Source organism: Pipistrellus hanaki (assembly GCF_964339955.1).
Source record: "Pipistrellus hanaki genome assembly, chromosome: 11".
Classification (NCBI taxonomy): Eukaryota; Metazoa; Chordata; class Mammalia; order Chiroptera; family Vespertilionidae; genus Pipistrellus; species Pipistrellus hanaki.
The window spans coordinates 4,406,406-4,426,261 of record NC_140513.1 but is presented as its reverse complement, the minus strand read 5'-3'; positions in this window follow the sequence as shown (position 1 = coordinate 4,426,261).

Genomic DNA, 19,856 nt, shown 5'->3' with positions numbered 1-19,856 from the left:
GCCACAATTCTCGGTTGGCCGCAGACTCGTACAAGAATTGCGTTTGGACAATCAGTGGCGAAGCCCCTGAGTTCAGGGCCCGGGTCGGCGGGGCTCCGCTCCGCTCCTTGGGGAGGAACAGACCGGAGGTCCCGCAGACGCTGGCGGTCTCGGCCGTGCCCGGTAAGGTGGCCACGCACGGGCCCACCCTGCGCGGGGAATCCCGGGCGCGTGTCTCCCGCGATCGCGGCCCGGGGTCCCGGAGTGGCCCGTGCTGGTCTCTGCGCCGCCCCAGGTTGGGGAACCTCCGCCGTCAGGCCCGGGGAACCCCGGCTCCCCTCCCCGCCCCCAGCCTGGGCTTCCCGGGAGCGCCAGGAATCCGGGCGGCGGGCGCGGGGGCGAGGCCGGGTGGTTTCCCAGCCGGGCGGGCTGCTGGACTCCGGGCCCCCGCGCCCGCCGCCCCCGCGCACGCACCGCTCGGTGCTCCGCTCCCCGTGGCTGAGTCCGGTGGCGGCGGGAGCGCCGGAATGCGCCGCCGGGTCACCTGTCTGCCCGGTGGCCGGGCCGGAGCCGGCGGGCTGGCGAGGCGCAGGGCTGGACCGAGCGGGCGCCTCTGGCGGCTCGGGGCCGGGGCGGGCTTTTAGTGGGCCGCTCCAACAATACGGCCTGGCGCGGAGAAAGGGGCTCGGCTGCAATTGGTACTGGATTTGAATAACGCCACGGGGCCATCAATGGTCATTGTGTCGGCGGGTAATGAATCTCCGCTGTCTCTGGGCTGGCCAGGCAGCTGCAACCTGCGCTCAGGCAGCTCTTAAAGCCATAGCGTGCCCCTCCCCGGGGCGCCCCCCCTACGCTGGCCGGACCCCTCGCCCTCCCACTCCCACCCCATGTCCTAGACTCTCAGTGCCCCGCCTGCTCCCTCCGCTGAATCCTTTGCCCACCGCCCCCCTCCCTCCTCCTGGGCTAGGCACCCGCATCTCTGCCCTGCACTCCCATGGACCTGACTCAGCCTCCTGGCCTTGACTGAGCTTTCCTGTGTGCCCAGGTGACCCTAGAGCCTCAGTGCCCAACCAGCCCTGGCCTCCTCTCTGCATCTGAACTGAGGCCTCTGGAGCCCCCTTCCTTAAGCTCCTGCCCCAAGGGCTTCTCGCTGGAGGGTGAGGGGAACAGTCTGGAGGTCAGAGGGTCACCCCTTAAAAGGCTCTGCGGAAGCCTAGGGAGGGGATGCAGCCCCCACCCCCGGCTGGAGATGCCATCTCCATGACACACCTCCACTGGGAATCAGCCTGCAGGGACCCAGGCTTGTTCCCAACACACCTCCTGCGGCTCCTGGGTACCTCCGCTCTCCCAGAGGGGGGCGGGGGGAGGGAGCAGGGGGGAAGAGCATTGCTGTCCTGTCTTCCACTGGATAACCCGCCATCATTCCGTGCAGGAGGGCAGGGGCTGTGTGGCTCAGAGGCGCTCTCCGCCCCACCTCTGCCAGGAGACGTTCTCAGTCTGGGGATACACACCAGTTTGTCTCCGCAGAGCTCAGCCTGCTTTCCCAGGGATTTCACACCCTGGAAGGGAGTGTGTGGCCATCCCTTCCATACCTCCTGCCCTCCATCCACACCAGGGATCCCCAAGACCCCAATGCACCCCTGCCCTACAACCCTCTTTCCTCACAGTCTGTGTCCCGCTGAGTTGTCATAGCAGTGTGTCCATTCTCGCTCAGACAGGAAGTGGGACCTACTGATCTTTGTGCCCCAGAGCCTAGTAGGGTGCCCTCCCTTCAGTCAGTCACTGAATATCCATTGGTGACTTAAAAATGAACCACGCAAACCTCTGGAAGTTTATTACAAAGGCGGAGGAAATGTGGCTTCTGGGGAGTGACACTGGGAGTGAGGGCTTTTAGAGAGGGCACCCCGTTAACAGGTCCTCCCTGGGGCCCTCCCCCGGGGCTCTGTCCGGCCCTCCCCCTGGGTTCTGTCCGGCCCTCCCCCTGGGTTCTGTCCGGGCCCTCCCCCGGGGCTCTGTCCGGGTCCTCACTTGGAGATCTCCCCATGGGCTGACAATGCCCTCCATGCTTCATGCAGTGTGCTTGAAAGGTGATGGCAGCCTGCTGAGTCCCACAGCTCTGGGAAGGGCGCACTGTCATCAGTCCCATTTCGCAGATGGAGAAACGGAGATTGGTGCAGTTAAGTTCCACTAGTCCACGCAACTGGCAGTGGAGCCAGAGTTGGAACCCGGGGCTCTGGAGCCAGCGGCACACTACAGTTTGCCAACCTTTACTCCACAGAGAGGGGACTGATGTAATTCACACCCAAAACTCCAGAACCCATCCCGCCCCAAAAGAAAAGAGAAGCGGGGGCGGGAGCTCCAGACCCAGGAGAACACCCAGTGTCTCCTTACCGATTGTCCTGCCCTGGCCTGCAGCAGCGCACCTGGTCGGGGTGGCCAGGTGGTCTCTGCATGATGGGTACCCGCAGGTCCGGTTGGTCAGCTGCACCCCAGGGGGGGGCCCTCGGCCTCCGTGGATGCAGGGCTCTTTAGAGCCATCAGTCCTGGGCAGAAAAGGCTCGTTCACTCACTCTCCCCCTCGGAAACTGAGGAGACAGAGGGGTACTATTGCTAGTCATTGAACAAATGTGTGTAGAATACCTACTGTGTGCTAGTGGCGGAAGACTCAGCAGAGGTCCCCAAAGGAGTTGCTCAGGGGAGGCAGGACACCCTGAGCAGTGGGGAGGTGGGTGCCGGTGGGCGGGGCGCTGACACTGGCACTGTTCTAGGCTGAGGGAACATCCGTAAAAGCTAATGAGCAAAAAAGAACTTGGTGCCGGGACCAGTTTGGCTCAGTGGATAGAGCGTCAGCCTGCGGACTGAAGGGTCCCAGGTTCGATTCCAGGCAAGGGCATGTACCTTGGTTGCGGGCACATACCCAGTGGGGGGTGTGCAAGAGGCAGCTGATCGATGATTCTCTCTCATCGTTGTTTCTAACTCTCTATCCCTCTCTCTTCCTCTCTGTGAAAAATCAATAAAATATATTAAAAAAAATAAAAGAAAAAAAGAAAAAAGAACTTGGTGAGTTCTGGGAAAGAAAAATCTGGGGGGGCTAGGGCTCAGAGAGGAAGAGGGAGTTTCAGGTAAGGCTAGAGGGACCCTACCGGATCTCATAGGACACTGCGATTTCATCCTAACCCAGTGGGGATCCTAAAAGGTCTGCCAAGTTCAGATTTACAGGTTTTTTTAAATTTGTTTTATTGATTTCAGAGAGAGGGAGAGAGACACATCAATCAGCTGCCTCCTACAAGCCCCCTCCTAGGGATCTAGCCCACAACCCAGGCATGTGCCTTGACCAGGGATCGAACCATGATCTCCTGGTTCATAAGTTGACACTCAGCCACTGAGCCACGCTTATGGCACCAGATTTACATTTTTAAAGGTTTTCTAGGATAGCCAAAACCGGTTTGGCTCAATGGATAGAGCGTCGGCTTGGGGACTGAAGGGACCTGGGTTCGATTCCGGTCAAGAGCATGTACCTTGGTTGCAGGCATATCCCCAGTGGGGGGTGTGCAAGAGGCAGCTGATCGATGACTCTCTCTCATCGATGTTTCTAGCTCTCTATCTCTCTCCCTTCCTCTCTGTACAAAATCAATAAAATAAATAAATAAATAAATAAATAAAGGTTTGCTAGGATAATGTGTAAAGAATTGGCGAGGGGCATTGGGCAAGCTGGCTACAGGAGTCCTAAAAATGGGGACGACTGGTTTGCAGGTGAGAGCTGATGGTGGCCTGTGTTTAGGTGATGGCAGAGCAGGCCTCAAAGCTGTCCTTTTGTTAATCTTCACCTGAGGATCTTTTCCCATTGGTTTTTAGAGAGAATGGATGGGAGAGAGAGAGACAGAGAGAGAAACATCGACGTGAGAGAGACATCAATTGATTGCCTCCCACACGTGTCCTGACCCAGGCCAGGGATCAAGCCTGCAGCCATGGTACATGCCCTTGACTGGAATCAAACCCAGGACTCTTCAGTCCACAGGCCAACATTCTTATCCATTGAGCCAAACCAGTTAGGGCCATGGTCGGCAAACTGCGGCTCTCAAGCCACATGCGGCTCTTTGGCCCCTTGAGTGTGGCTCTTCCACAAAATACCATGGAAGAAGTCTATGTTGAAGAAGTGGCGTTAGAAGTTTAAGTTTAAAAAATTTGGCTCTCAAAAGAAATTTCAATCATTGTACTGTTGATATTTGGCTCTGTTGACTAATGAGTTTGCCGACCACTAGAGCCAAAACTATTCTTAACAGTCCTGCTGGCCTTGGGCAGGCCACTTGGCAATGAGTAACATTTAGTGAGCACCTGAAGCGCATTGTGTGTGTGTTGGAGGCTGAGGGGAGAGGCAGGGGGAAAGATGAGGAGTCTGATGGTGTCTCTCCAGAAATATCCGTCCAGCCAGCACCGATGGGAGAAGCAGAGCCACAGGCAAACGCTAACCGAAGTGGTAGCAGAGTCCTCTGGGATTACAGAAGGTCAGGGATGCGTTCCAACAGGTGCACTGCGGGAAACTTCTGGAAGAGGCAGCACTGCCTCCGGCTTCCAGGGCAGGTGACTCCCATGGACCGAGCCTTAGTTACCGCCTCTGTGATGTGGGACCATCTGCCGGTCCTGTCTCCCTGGACGGCTGTGGCCTTAGGAGGACCCACACACACCTGGCAGCTGCTCGCAGTAAAGCTGTGTCATCATCTACACACACGCACATGTTCAGACTCATGCATGCGCTCAACGCTCCCAGCCTCTGCTCTCTCCACTGCCCCTTCTAACACCAAGTCTCGGGAAGAAGGTAGCAACGTGTCCACACTGCCTGTTAAGCAAGTTCTTCCTTCCAGAACTGGCTTTTTAATTTATTATTGTTGTTGAAGGTATCACAGATGTCCCCTGTTTTCCCCTCTGTGCCTCCCTCCACCCAGCCCCCTAGAGCTGGCATGTGACCAAACATGGTGCCCAGCACAAAGGACATGCTCAGTAAACATCTATTGAATGAATGAATGAATGAATGAATGCCTTATGGAGTAATAACTAAGTGAATGGGTGGGTGGACAGACAGACGGATGGATAAAAAAACAGATGTAGAGCCAAAACTGGTTTGGCTCAGTGAATAGAGCGTTGGCCTGTGGACTGAAAGGTCCCGAGTTTGATTCCGGTCAAGGGCATGTACATTGGTTGCGGGCACATCCCCGGTGAGGGATGTGTGGGAGGCGGCTGGTCGATGTTTCTCTCTCATCAATGTTTCTAGCTCTCTATCCCTCTCCTTTCCTTTCTGTAAAAAAATCAATAATATAATATATATATATATATATATATATATATATATATATATATATATTTTTTTTTTTTTTTTTTTTTTTTTTTTTTTAAACAGACGTAGAGAAACTTGAGTGAAAGGAGAATGAATAAAGAATTGCTGGGTGCATGAATGCCGCCAGTCAGCGGAGGTTCTGGGTGTGGAACTAGAGGCACTGCTGTGGGTAGGGCTCACTGAAGGGGGGAAGGGAACCAATTTCCTTCTGTGCTTCACTTCTGTGCTCCAGAGGCAGGCCCAGGGCCCAAAGCGTGCCAGGCAGGTGCCCAGGGAGCAGCTGTGGCCACAGGCCGGTCAGGCTGTGCCAGATGTTTCCAGCCCCGGAGTCCTGTCCCAATGTCCCCATCAGCCCGGGACCGCTGACGGCCGCAGTGGAGTTGTGTCATTCTCTGCACACACAGCTGTGGGAGCGGGAAGACTCTGCCACCGCTCAGGCGGCCCTGCCCGCGCGGCTCCAATCGCCCGATTGTACTGCCTTCTCTGGGAGCAGCCAGCACTCTGCCACCAGCTGCGCGGCTGCCCTCAGAGGTGACTGGACCGTCTGACACGTCCCCAGCCTGAGAGGATGACAAGGCCAGGCCATTGTGTCCATGCAGAGGGGGTCCCCAGAACCCTCTGCCCTGCATAGCGTGTTCAGCTTCTGGAGATGGTCCTCTCCGGGAGACAGGTGAGGCAGGGGCGGCGTGCACACGGAAGCAGCCACCTCCACCCCCCTGGGCGGCTCCACGCCTGGGTGCTGTGCCATTGCCTCCATGGCAGCATCACTCCTTGGAAGCCTCTGCCTGACCGGCTGGCATACCTGTCTCTCCACCAGAATGCCAGCCCTGCGTGGATAGGGGTCTCGTCCCATCCATTGCTGTGTCCCCAGCACCGAGAACAATGCCTGACCCTTGGAGGGGGCTAAGTGCCTGGGAGAAGAGACGAGCAGATGGGCAGCTACGTGGAGCCCTGTGACCCAGTTAGCAATACCGTCTAGGCCAGTGGTCGGCAAACGAGCCAAATAGCAGGACAACGATTGAAATTTCTTTGGAGAGCCACATTTTTAAACTTAAACTTCTTCTAACGCCACTTCTTCAAAATAGACTCACCCAGGCTGTGGTATTTTGTGGAAGAGCCACACTCAAGGGTCCAAAGAGCCGCATGTGGCTCGAGAGCCGCAGTTTGCCGACCACGGGTCTAGGCACTGGTCACGGGCTAGCACTTCGGTGGGTCACTACAGCTTGGGGAGAAAGGCCCGCACCCTCCCGATCTCTGGACCAGGGACCTGCGGCTCAGAAAGGAACGGAGCTCCTGAGCGCCAGCCAGGGTTTAGACAGCAAAGCCCTCGTCCTTGACCAGGCCACCAGCTGACACCTCATAGGTTACCCCAGCGCCCAGGGAGGCCGGAACCATGGGGAGTTAGGAGCTGGGACTCAGACATATTGTCTGGTTCCATTTGTAGAAATAACCAGAAGAGGAAAGTCTATGGAGACAGGAAGCAGATTAGCGGTTGCCAGGGCCTGGAGGGAGGGCAAGTGGAAATGAGTGAAGGCTATGAGCACAGGCTTCCTTCGGGGGGTGACAAAAATGGTCGCACAACTCGGTGAATACTAGTACACTGAAAGCCATCAGATTGTCCATTTCATTTTTAAACGTCTTTATTTTAGCTCCACTTTTGTTGTTAATCCTCACCTGAGGATATGTTTTCGTTGGTTTTTAGAGAGAGTGAAAGGGAGCGAGGGAGACAGAGAGAAACAGTGATGTGAGAGGGACATATCAATTCCTGACCCCGGGCTGGGGATCGAGCCTGCAGCGAATGTACATACCCTTGACTGGAATCGAACCCAGGACCCATAGGCTGACGCTCTATCCAATGAGCCAAACCAGCTAGGGCTTAAACAGTCCGTTTTAAATGGGAAAATTGTATGGTATATGAATTACATTTCAGTAAAGCCAATATTAAAAAAGTTGTTTTTTAAAAAATATATATATTATTGATTTTTTTAACAGAGAGGAAGAGAGAGGGATAGAGGTTAGAAAAATTGATGAGAGAGAATCATCGAACAGCTGCCTCTGCACACCCACTACTGGGGATGTGCCCACAACCAAGGTACATGCCCTTGACCGGAATTGAACCCGGGACCTTTCAGTCCGCAGGCCGACGCTCTATCCATTGAGCCAAACCGGTTTCGGCTAAAAAAGAGTTCTTGCCCTGGCTGGTTTGACTCAGTGGACAGAGCATCAGCCTGTGGACTGGAGGGTCCCGGGTTCAATTCCAATCGGGCACATGCCCAGGGTGCGGGCTCAATTCCTAGTGGGGGGCGTGCAGGAGGCAGCCAATCAATAGTTCTCTCTCATCGTTGATGTTTTTCTCTCTCCCTCTACCTTCCTCTCTGAAATCAATAAAAATTCATTAAAAAAAAAAAAAAAGAGTTCAGGTTCAAGGCTCTCGCCTCTGCCACTCCCCTGCTGGGCACATTACTTCACGTCTCCCAGACTCGGCCATCTACCCGGGGAAATGGGAAAATAAATGCCTCTTGGGGTCCGCGTGGACATTAAATGAGGTAATACACGCCGTGCTCCCCATTCAGTCAAAGAGGAAACGTGGCCCAGAGGAGGGGAGTGACTTGGCCCAGAACGCACAGCAGGTGGATGGCAGGTGAGGGCCTGGGCCTGGTCTCTGGGCACTGCTGCTCCTTTTAGCATTAGGCAGACGGTCAGTGTCTGTGCACACACACACACACACACCCCATCACCATCACCGCTCTGCCCATCCTCTGCCTTCCCTGGGCCTCTGAGGCCGTCTTCGCCCTGCCCGTGCCCGGGCACTGGGGAGTCAGGTTCCCTGGAGCACAAGATGCCCTCCCCCGCCCCCACCCTGCTCTCCTCCTGGGGCCATGATGCCGTCTTGCTTTTGCTTGTAATAAAGAAAATATTTCAGCTACCCTTCCACAGTTGCTTGGCAACCCCAAAGGAGGGTGGGGGGAGCAAGGGGGAGGAGGGAAGGGGGAGGACTCCGGAGCCAATCTGGAGACAAAGAGTAGGATTTGGGTGACATGGAGCCCGTTCTCAGTGCTAACCTGGCCGGGCCGGGCGGGCGCGGGGGCGGGGGCGGGGGCCGCCTCCCGCCCAGTGTCTCACACCAATAAATATGGATTAGGGCAATGGGCAGCGTTCTTCCCACGGGCTGAAAGGCCGCCTCTGACCTCTCTACCCCCTTTATGTACCAACCTGACAGTCAGGGGAGCAAAGAGCAGGACCCCTTGCGATGCCTCCCCCCTGGCCTTCTGACTCGGGGAAACTTTTCACCCGCCTCCTCCCGGGCCCCAGACCAGGTCACAGCCCTGCCTGGACCCTGTGAGGGGCGAGGAGGAGGAGGAGGAGGCCGGCTTTCCGAGGCGGGCAGCAGCCCGGCCTGCTTTGATGGCCCAGAGCCAGGCTGGGGCCCAGGTCAGCTGTGCCAGCCTCTGCCCCGCAGCTCCCCGCTCTGTGCCCGGCTGCCCTGGCCACCTCTACCTGGAGCTTCCTCCATGAGGAGGCCTGCCTCTACCCGCCCCTTCTCATCCCATGTCTCCTTCCCCACCTCACGCTCCTCCTTCCCCACCACCCTCTTCTCCATTTGGTTTCCCTCTTCTCCTCTGGGGTGGCCCCCTCTGCCCCAGTCCTCATACTTCTGTATACCCCTCTCCTCCCCCCCCCCCAAAAAAAAACCCTAGGAAGCCCTCGAAGCTAATAGGAGGGGCTGCGGGGGCGGGAGGTGGGGTGGTGCTCTCTCTCCCTGGTGCCCGGGCTCTGGCCACCGGCTGGGGGTGGAGAGAGGCTGCTCTGAATGGAGTCAGTGTGGAGACGGGAAAAGCAAACACCCGGCCTGGGCCACGCTGGCCGGTTGGGCGGGGTGGGGGGGTGGGGGGGACAGGCTGGGGCAGAGGCCTGGCACGTCTCAGCCTTCCTGGATCACCCCTCTCCCGGGCCCTGAGGGCCCAGGCTTCCTGGACTTCAGCCCACAGTGTCCAGGAGGGAGTGGGCTCCAGGGCTGGGGACAAGTTCTGATCGAGACACCTTCGCCCGATCCCTGCCCCACTGCTCCACCCCCAGCCTCTTGCCCACCAGATGCCAGGGGAGTCTGTGCCCAGGAAGGGCGCCCTGGCACCTGAGGGCCTGCCTGACCAGCCCTTCTTAGCAGCAGGAACTAGGAGGGAAGTCACCTTGTGCCAGAGACGGGTCCAGCTGTGCCACACGCCTCCCGGGACAAGGGGACCCCAAGGTGTTCTGCCCAGGTGAGTGCTGCCTGGCCCCACAGGCAGGCAGTGAGGGGGAGGCTGTCCCTACTGGGGCTCCCAGGGACCCCCGCACCCTCTTTGAGGCCCATCTCAAAGGGGCCTGGTGGGTTCAAGTCCCAGCTCTGCCGTCTGTCTGGGGGACACGTGATACTTGCAGTTTGATGAGGGAGCCAAAGAGATGGTTCGAGAAGCTGGAGGTAAAGTCGGGGTAAGGGGAGGCAGGAGGGACTGGAGTCTGGGGAGCAGGACTCTGGATTCCAAGCCAACCTTTAGACTAGACTTGCGGAACCCCTGAGGTCCCATGGTGGTCTCCTTTGAGCACTTTAGGTTCTGAGAGACAGAGTGAGTGCAAGAGGGTTAGCATCTCACCCTGGGTGCCCCAGCCATCGGCAGAGCTGAGACTTCAGACCCGAGGGCAGCACAGCGTGTGCAATGATGCCGTGCTCGGCCCCTCTGCGCCCCTCTGCGCGCACAGCCCGGCCCTCTGGATGAAGGGCCGGGCAGGCTCTGACAGCACCTCCCAGGCCTCCTCTGTCTGCCCTCCCTCCAGGCCCACGTGCAGGGCCCAGCATTCCTGCTCAGGCCCCAGGGAGGCCACGAGATGCCACGGGCGGCCTCTGCCTACGGACCCCAAAGCACAGGCCCCTTTGCCCTCGGTCTCTAACACAGTCCCTCCTGCCGCAGTCAGAGCCCAAGCCTCCTGGAAAGCAAGGTCCACAGCTGACTGTCCGCACAGTGGCTCCCGGGCCCACCGTGAGGTGTCCTGGCCGTGGGACCGGGGAAGGGCCACCTCACTGAGGCAGGCGCTGTGCTCAGGCCTCCCAGGGGCCTCACTGATGGTCACCACCCCTCCAAGGTGGTTCGGCCTTACAGATGGGAAACTGAGGCACAGGTGTTGCGATCACTTGTCCAGGACACACTCCCCAGAAAAACGGAGTTGGCTTTGGGGCCCAGAGCCTGGCTGCAGCACCCTGGTCCTTCCGTGCCGTCCACCTGGCGCCGAAGCCGAGCGTCTCCACCGGCGGTCATGGTGCCCGGCCCCTGCATCCGGGTGTCTGCAGGCCACCTCCGCTCACAAGGAACCCCTCTCCTCTTAAAGGCACCTGCTCCGAGGGGGGTCCCCCTGGGGGTGCTCAGACATTTATGTATTCATAGCCTCTGGCTGGGGAGAGGCCCTCCGGCCGGAGCTCAGCCGGTCCAGCTGCCCCCTCACCTCGCTCCTCCCCAGGCAGGGTCAGCTGAAGGAACCGGCCTCGCCTGCCCCTGCTGGGCGCCACACCCGCCAGCTGTGTGCGCCTGGGAAGGGACTCGGCCTCTCTGAGCTCAGTGATCGGCTGGAACTGGGTTAATGATACGCCAGCTCCGTGAGGTTGATGAGGATTGATGGTTAAAAGGGGATGAAAAGACTCTGCTTCCCTGGCTGGTTTGGCTCAGTGGATAGGGAGTCAGCCTGAGGACTGAAGGGTCCCGGGTTCGATTCTGGCCAAGGGCACATACCTTGGTTGCAAGCTTGCCCCCTGGCCCTGGTTGGGGCCCATGTATTATACTGTAAATCAGAAGACGCCTTATGGCTTACTATTTGGAGTTCTTTTCATTTCTTCTTTTAATATATTTTATTGATTTTTCACAGAGAGGAAGGGAGAGGGATAGAGAGTTAGAAACATAGATGAGAGAGAAGCATCGATCAGCCACCTCCTGCACACCTCCCACTGGGGATGTGCCTGCAACCAAGATACATGCCCTTGACCAGAATCGAACCTAGGACCTTTGGGTCTGCAGGCCGATGCTCTATCCACTGAGCCAAACTGGCTAGGGCTGGAGTCCTTTTTATTATGCTAGTTGGTTTGGCTCAGTGGATAGAGCGTCGGCCTGTGGACTGAAGGGTCCCAGGTTCGATTCTGGTCAAGGGCATGTATCTTGGTTGCAGGCACATCCCCAGTGGGAGGTGTGCAGGAGGCAGCTGATAGATGTTTCTAGCTCTCTATCCCTCTCCCTTCCTCTCTATAAAAAATCGATAAAATCTATTAAAAAAAAAAAAAAAAAAAGGATGAAGGCCAGCAAAGAGTCAGTGATCACGGTGCCTGGTGCCTGTGACGTGCTCAGAATGAAGCAGCGAATGCTCATCTCCATCACCCATCTCCACCGTCATGGCCCCCAAGAACAGGGCCCCTTTGCCCTCGGTGTCTAACCACTGTCCCTCCTGCTGCAATCAGAGCCCAACCCTTCCTGGCAAGCAAGCCCACAGCTCACTGTCCGCACAGCGGCCCCTTCCATCTGCAAGGTCAGAGCCCGCAGCTTTGGCCTCCTCGTTTAGCCTCCTGTTACAGAGAGGGAAACTGAGGTCCAGAATGGGGAACTTGCAGATGGGTGGTGGAGCCGGAAGCAGCTCTGCCCCACTCCCCCAATTCCCACTTGGGTCTCCATCTCTTCTCCTCCGCTCCTTTCCCCCCTCTGGCCCTCCTCCGGAGTGCCCAGGGTCAGGCCTTGGCACCCACCCACCCAGCAGAGCCCTGCCCGGGGAGCAGGGAGAGCCGAGCGGAGCGGAGCTGGGAGCAGTGGGCCTGGAGCCCCGGCCGGCCGCTGACAGCGCGGGCTCTTTGTCTGGGGCTTTGTGATGGTAAGTGCGGCTCCTAAATCAGGTCTGTGACACCGTTATTGTTGCCAGGGGCGCAGAGAGTCTAAACTTTTCCCCTGAGGTCAAGAATGTGGCCAGTCCCCAAGCCGCGGGAGCAGGGGCCTGGGTGGCTGGGGGTGGGGCCCGGGCCTCGCCCTGAGCTAGGTCGAGCTGTGGCGAGGAGGGGGTCAGCGGGAACAAAACGCTTTGAAATGCCTCCTCTCCATCACTGCCAACATTGTCCGCTGCCCACGGGGGGCCTGGCACCGCCGCGCCGGGCTCCGGCCCCCAGCCCTGGCCAGCCCCGGCCGCGGCATCTGAAAATGGACAGAAGGTTATTGTCCCTCCCCGCGGCCCTTTGTCTGCCCCAGTTCCAGATGTCTAGGCTGGGACCAGGGAGCTGACCCATGGTGGGCAGGGGGAGGGGACAAAGGAGGGAGCACGGGTCACTGCATCCTGAGGGGTCATTCCCAGACCCTGAGATCCCACCCAGCCACGGCCGGTCACCTTCTGGGCTGTCTGCGTCCTGGGACTGGCCCTCCTTCCTCCTCCCTCCTCCCTCTCCCCCGGCCAGGGTCCGCCTCAAGAAGGAAGGCTGTGGGGGAGCCGGAGTTAAGAGCAGGCACCTTGGGATCCCCATACGTCCACCTGGTAACTATGCTCTTGGCAAGTCTGTCCCACGTAGGCACCATTGCACCAGGATCCATTCCTTCACCAGAAACCACAGGGCCCTCCTCCGTGCCAGCTCTGAGCTGGGCTCAGGGGTGGGCGGGCCACTCTGATCCTTGCCAAGTGTGAAAACAGGAAGGGGTTAACATTCCCACCCGCTTTCTCCGTGTTATCTCACTCTTTTCACAACAAAACCGAGGCTGCAGTAGATTCAGTTCTTGGTTCTTGGTTCTTGTATCTGTTTTCCAGCTTTGGACCCCGAGGCGCTGAGAGGTGAAGTCTCTCCCAAAGTCAGGCTGCCAGGAAGCAGCAGAGCCGGGATCCTAGCCCAGGCTGACCGCCGCCACCGAGAGGAATGATCTGCTAATAAATACTAAATACTTGGAAGGTGTTGAAGGCAGAGCCTGGCAAAGCTGCCGGCTCAGCCTGGGGGAGCTGCTGACGGTGCCCGTTCCATCCCTCAATGTCCCCATTTCACAGATGGTGCTACTGAGGCCCAGGCCAGGGAAAAACAGTCCGGGGTGAGGAGCTTGGGGGAACTTAAACAGCAGCACCAACAGTGTGACGCTGCGGCCGCCGGGGTCGGCCAGAGGGAGGCAGGCAGCCCAGTTTCAAACCCCAGCTCTGTGTGGGCTCGGCTAATGGACTTAGAGCCCCACACTTCCGCCCCCTCATCCGTAAAACGGGGATGGTCCCTGCTCCACAGGGCTGTTGTGAAATGTAAATCAGATTATACGTTTAAATACTGAGGCACCGTGCCTGGCACAGAGCAGTCACTTAATGGTAGCTGTTACTGCTATTGTTCCAAAGGGGGTAACGGTTATCCTTTTGAACCTTCCTCTCACCTGGGGTCGCCTGAGGACAAGGCTCTGGGGGGGGTGGGGAGCCGTTGTTGATGGGGGTGGGGATAGCAATGCTCGGTTTTCTTGGGGTCTCAAGCCGTCATGTGACTGGCTACTCCTCCAGGTTGGGCTTGGGGGGAGGGGGGGGCGGCCAGAGGGATGGCCGGGAGGGGAAGGGGCTCCTGGGCCCAGAGGAGTTAACAGCTCAGGCCCTGGCCCAGCCAGGCTGCCACGCTGCAGCCCAGCCTCAGCCACGGCTTCAGCGGAGCCAGGGCTGCTTCCTGATGGGCAAAACAGCTGGCTGCCCGGGGAAACAGCTGGCCTGGCCCAGCCTCCTGAGGACGGACAGAGGCAGCCTCCCAGGACAGCTCCCCATCCCGGGCCCGGCGGAAGGAGGCCGGCCAAGAGGGAGTCCTTTGCAGTGGGTGTGGGTGTTGGGTGGGACCAGGAGATGAGGGCGCGGAGGCAGACTCCGGAGTGGAGGCCAAGGTATGCTAGGTCGAAGCCGGAGGGGACGGGTGACTCCAGCAGGACTGGGGGCTCCGGTCTCCCCTCAGATAGGGAGACGGCGGGCAGGGGAGCAGAGGGGGCAAAGCTTGTGCTCAGCCCTGGGTCCTCTGGGCACCGAGCTCGGAACCTGAGCGGGAGGCAGCCCAGGCGGGGCTCCTAGACTCCTCTCTGCTGAGCTGCTCCAGAACCACAAGTGGGGTGTGCGCCCCTCTGGCCACAGAGCAGGACAGGGGCCTAGGGAGCCCCCAACCCAGGCGGCACGGAGCTGGCAGCTGGTAAGAGAGAGCTTCATTCAGGCACCCTCGGCTGTGGGCCCTGTCCCAGCCTGCGTGGGACCCCTGGATGGAGCACCCCCAGGCTGCCCCCACCCGCGGGCAGGGAAGCGGCACCTGAGACCTACAGGAGGTTGGGCAGGGTGGGCAGAGGGTTAATGGGAGGGTGGCCAGAGTCCACGGGACCGGAGCCGCCTGCCTGGGCTCTTGACCCCCGAGTCCCACAGACCAGACACCCGTCATTTCTCTCCCACCAAGGGGTGTCCTCTAGCCCACCTTCCTAACCTCCAGGAGGAGGGGTGGGTCCCCACTTGTGGGTGCCAGGCTCAGTGCTCCTCTTCCCACGAGGGCCACCTGCAGAGCCCGGGCCAGCGGGCAGGCCTGGGGGTGAGGGTCCCAGTGGGAAGAAGGCCCTGGGGCGGGGGCGGCTCTGGGGTCTCTCGGTCCTGATGCCAGAGTGAAGCCCAAGGCTCTGGCGCCACCAGCTGGCCGTGGGCAGCACTGCAGTGGCGGAGGGGTGGGCGTGAAGATGCTGTGGTGAGGAGACACCCAGAGCTCAGCCAGATGTCGGTCCAGGGTGGCCTCTGTCCTGTGCAGACAGACGGGCCCGGTATTTTTCCACGTGTGTCCCCTACCTGACCTGGAGAACGGGGCCCGAGGCCCCAAGAACAGCAGCTTCAAACAGTAGCCGCCTTCAAAATGACCAGGCAGCGCACTGGTTAAACCTCCACTGGCAGAGTTTGTGATCCAGTAGGGATGGGGAGGGACTTAGGAATTTGCATTCATAACAGCTGCCCGGTGAGGCTGCTGCTGGCTGATCAGGGACCATAGTTTGAGAATCCTGCTTTAGTCATGCCGTGAATTTGGCCCAATGCTACCTTCACAGAGTACGTCTTATTGTTTTTTGTTGTTGCTGTTTTTGGGGGAGAGGGGAGATTGGACGTGGGATTACAGGTGCTTGATCAGCTATCTACACAGCGTCCCATCATCTTTCAATGGCCAGGCGGGCCTCGCTCTGGGGCTGGGATTGAAGGGTGCTGAAGGCGAGCAGGTTCTGCCTGAGAACTCACAGCCAGCCAAAAAAGGTTTGGCTCAATGGAGAGAGGTCCCAGGTTCGATTCTGGTTAAGGGCATGTACCTTGGCTGCGGGCACCTCCCCAGTAGGGGGTGTGCAAGAGGCAGCTGATCTATGTTTCTCTCTCATTGATGTTTCTAACTCTATCCCTCTCTCTTCCTCTCTGTGAAAAATCAGTAAAAATATATTTAAAAAAAAAAAAAAAAAGAACTCACAGCCAGGCAGGCCTGGTGTTTGATCTTGTCAGGTCAAAACAAGGCCTTAAACAGCCTTAAACAGAACCTAATATACAGCTGTACCGGTCAATAATGCGGATTTTGTAATCAAAGAAAACGCGATAATTTCAAGAGAAACATCAAAAGTGCTTTATTCAATGTATTGTCCATGGCTAGCTACGCATTTCTCCATCTTTCAGGTAATTTGTGGATACCGTCCCAATAGAACTTTTCTTGTTTTGAGGCAAACCATTCAGAGACCCAGTTTTCCACTTCTTCCTACGTGTTGAAGTGCTGCTCAGGAAGTGTGTGTGCCATCGATCGGAGCAAGTGGTGATCTGAAGGAGCAAGGTCTGGTGAATATGGCGGGTGGGTTAATACTTCCCAGGCAAGATCTTTTAACGTGCCTTTAACTGGTTTTGAAGTGTGTGATGGTGTGTTATCATGAAGCAAAATTACTTTGCTGTGTCTTCTGGCACATTCTGATTGTTTTAGGATCAAAACGTGATTATTTGTTGTCGGTAGAAATCAGTATTAACGGTTTCACCTGGTTTTAGAAGCGCATAATACACCACACCTTCCTGATCCCACCAAATGCAGAGCATTGTCTTCTTTCCAAAGCGATTTGGCCCTGCAGTCCATGTTGATGGTTGACCTGGACCAACCCATGATTTTGTGCATTTGGGATTCTCAAAATAAATCCACTTTTCATCGCCAGTCACAATTCATGCAAAAAAGACTTTCTCGTGCTGTTAAAGCAACATTTTACTGATGACTTTTTGGTTTTCCATTTGTCTTTCATTCAGTTGATGTGGCACCTATTTTATTTCTTTTAAAATCTTTTCCATCGCTTGTAAATGATTGGAAATTAGAGATGGAGCATGTTCACCATAAGCTTCCTAAAGTATACAATAACTTTTAGCAGCATTCTTCTTCAAAATAAAGAAATGAATTAAAACTTCCCGCAAATGCTCTTTTTTCTACACGAAATTTGACATTTAAAAAATATATATTTTATTGATTTTTTACAGAGAGGAAAGGATAGGGATAGAGAGTTAGAAACATCAATGAGAGAGAAACATTGATCAGCTGCTTCCTGCACACCTCCTACTGGGGATGTGCCCGAAACACAAGGTACATGCCCTTGACCGGAATCAAACCCGGGACCTTTCAGTCCACAGGCCGACGCTCTATCCACTGGGCCACACGGGCTAGGGCTGAAATTTGACATTCCCCTCCCCCCAATATATTTTATTGATTTTCCACAGAGAGGAAGGGAGAGGGATAGAGAGCTAGAAACATCCACCAGCTGCCTCCTGCACACCCCCTACCGGGGATGTGCCCGCAACCAATGTACATGCTTTTGACCGGAATCGAACCCGGGACCCTTCAGTCTGCAGACTGATGCTCTATCCACTGAGCCAAACCGGTTTCGGCTGAAATTCGACATTTCTAAGCATAAAAATATCTATGATGTTAACACCTTCAACAAATTTGACATATAAAGTTTTGAATATGTATCAAATCGCATATATTTCAACATATGTGTAACTCCATCTATTGAAAAAAAAAATTCGCCTTATTAACCGGTACACCTTATATATTCTATCGGGTCTTCCCCGTTCGGGATCTAGTCCATCGTCCAGCCCAGTTGCAAACCCTGTGGCTCATCCTGACTCCTGGCTCCACCTCCACATCTTATCTGGTTACACTCCGCCCGCCGCCCCCCCCCCCCCCCCCCCCCCCCCGCTTCTCTCCCTGAGCCAGGGTCTCCCCGCTTCCATCCCTGCCCCTTTGGCCACCCTCTGACCTGCAGCCAGAGCGATCTTTTTTTCTTCTTTAATTCTCACCGGAGGATATTTTTGTCCATTGATATTTTTAGAGAGAGTGAAGGGGAGGGAGGAGGGAGAGAGAAAGAGAAACATTGGTGTGAGCTCTCGTACAACCTGGATGGGCTGCCTCCCACTTGCACCCCCAGGAGGATGGGGATCACGCCTGCAACTGAGATACAGGCTCTTGACAGGGAGTTGACGCCCTGTCCACTGAGCAAACCGGCCAGGGTGAGAGCAATCTTTTAAAAGACAAATCATCTCACTCCTTTGGTTATCCCCTCCAATGTCTTTTCATTGCACTTTTTAAAAAGCTTATTTTTACTGATCTTTTTTTACAGAGAGGAAGGGAGAGGGATAGAGAGAAACACCGATGAGAGAGAAACATCCATCAGCTGCCTCCTGCACACCCCCTACTGGGGATGTGCCTGCAACCAATGCCCTTGATCAGAATCAAACCTGGGACCTTTCAATCCGCAGGCCAATGCTCTATGCAAACTGGTTAGGGCTCATTGCAGTTTTTTGTTTTTTTTAATATATTTTTATTGATTTTGTACAGAGAGGAAGGGAGAGAGATATAGAGTTAGAAACATAGATGAGAGAGAGTCATCGATCAGCTGCCTCTTGCATACCCGCAACCAAGGTACATGCCCTTGACCGGAATCGAACCCGGGACCCTTCAGTCCCCAAGCCAACGCTCTATCCATTGAGCCAAACCGGTCCCAGCTCATTGCAGTTTTTTAAAAAGGCCTACGTCAGTGGTCGGCTCTCGAGCTGAGGCTTGCCACTCTGTTGACTAATGAGTTTGCCGACCACTGGCCTAGACTCTCTATTCCAATAATTACAGGCTGTGTTCCTTGTGATGAAGCCCCTATCGGTGGTCCTCTCCTCTCCCCACACTCCCCCGGCTCCCTTCCCCAGCTTGTTCCCCCCAGGACAGTGACCCCCCCCCCCCGCGCCCTCTCCAGGGACACTGTTCCCCCAGAGCCCCCGGCTCCCCTATGCTCACTGACACCTCCACTCAGCATTACCTCCCACCCCAGCGGCTCTGTTCTTAGGAAACTGTTCTGTTTTGTTCGTAGCATTACTGCTCTTTGAAACGACCTACTAATTTATCTTCTGTGTTTCCTGTCTGCGTCCTCTCCGCAGAACGCCTGTGCCCCAGTGCCTCCGCTCGAGCCCAGCATGGGCGCCACAAACACTCGCTGAACGGAACGCATGGGGCTCTGTCCCTTAGCCGTGACCTTGGGGCGGACGTCCCGGCAGAGGGCAGTTGGAGCTGAGGTTGGAGGGCCTGTAGGAGTTGGCCAGAAAGACCAGTTCATGCAGAGGAACAACTAAAAAGGGCGTGAGACGAGACGGTCCTAGAGCATGGAGTGTTCTGGAAACTGTACGTAGTCCCGTTTGGTTGAAGCAGAAAACTGGGTGGGAGGAGCGGTCAGAGGAGGTGGAGCAGTCAGGACGCCGTGCAGGGCCTTGCTGCTCTCGGAGGGGTTTGAGCTCTTTGCTGAGGGCAATGGGCACCTCCCTTCCCCATGTCAGGCGTTTTAGAACGGGCCACTGGGTGCAGAGTGGCTTCCAGGGAGAATGGGGGTGGGGGGAGGAAGCTGGGCGGTGCAGGGGGGAGGAAGCTGGGCGGTGCAGGGGGGAGGAAGCTGGGCGGTGCAGGGGGCAGTGGGTGGTGCAGGGGCCAGGTGAGTGTGCTGATGCCCCTGAGCCAGGCGAGTGGCCACGAGCAGGAGACTTGGGGGGTGGTCTTACCAGGACGGGGTGATGGATCAGGCCGAGAGAGGGGCTTGCTATCAGCGACCCCAGGCCTGCAGCTGGCAGGACTGGGCGGATGGAGGCCACCAGAAGGGTACAGGTCTGGGGGAAGGCTGAGGTTCTGTTTGGGACAGATGGAATTTGGGTCTCGGTGGGCAGTTTTCCAGAAAAACGGAGTGAGTAGCTGCTCCAGGAGATCAGCTGCTGAGGAGAGAGCCCTCGTGGGTGGGGAAGAGGTGCCCATGGGGGGTGTGGCCGGGAGGAGGCTGGTCCTGCAGGAGCAGGGTGGCCGAGCAGCCTGGCCTGTGTACGTTCTGAATGGGGAGGAGGAAGCAGGACGAGTGAGGCAGAGACCCCCTCCGAGAGGTTTGGAGGGGAGGGGGCTGCAGCTGGGGCCGGCAGGCAGCGTGCTGTTTTGTATTCTAAGTTGGGGAGATTGCAGTCCTTTGGAAAGTCGAAGGAAGGATCCAGAAGAGAGGGAGGGTTGCGATCC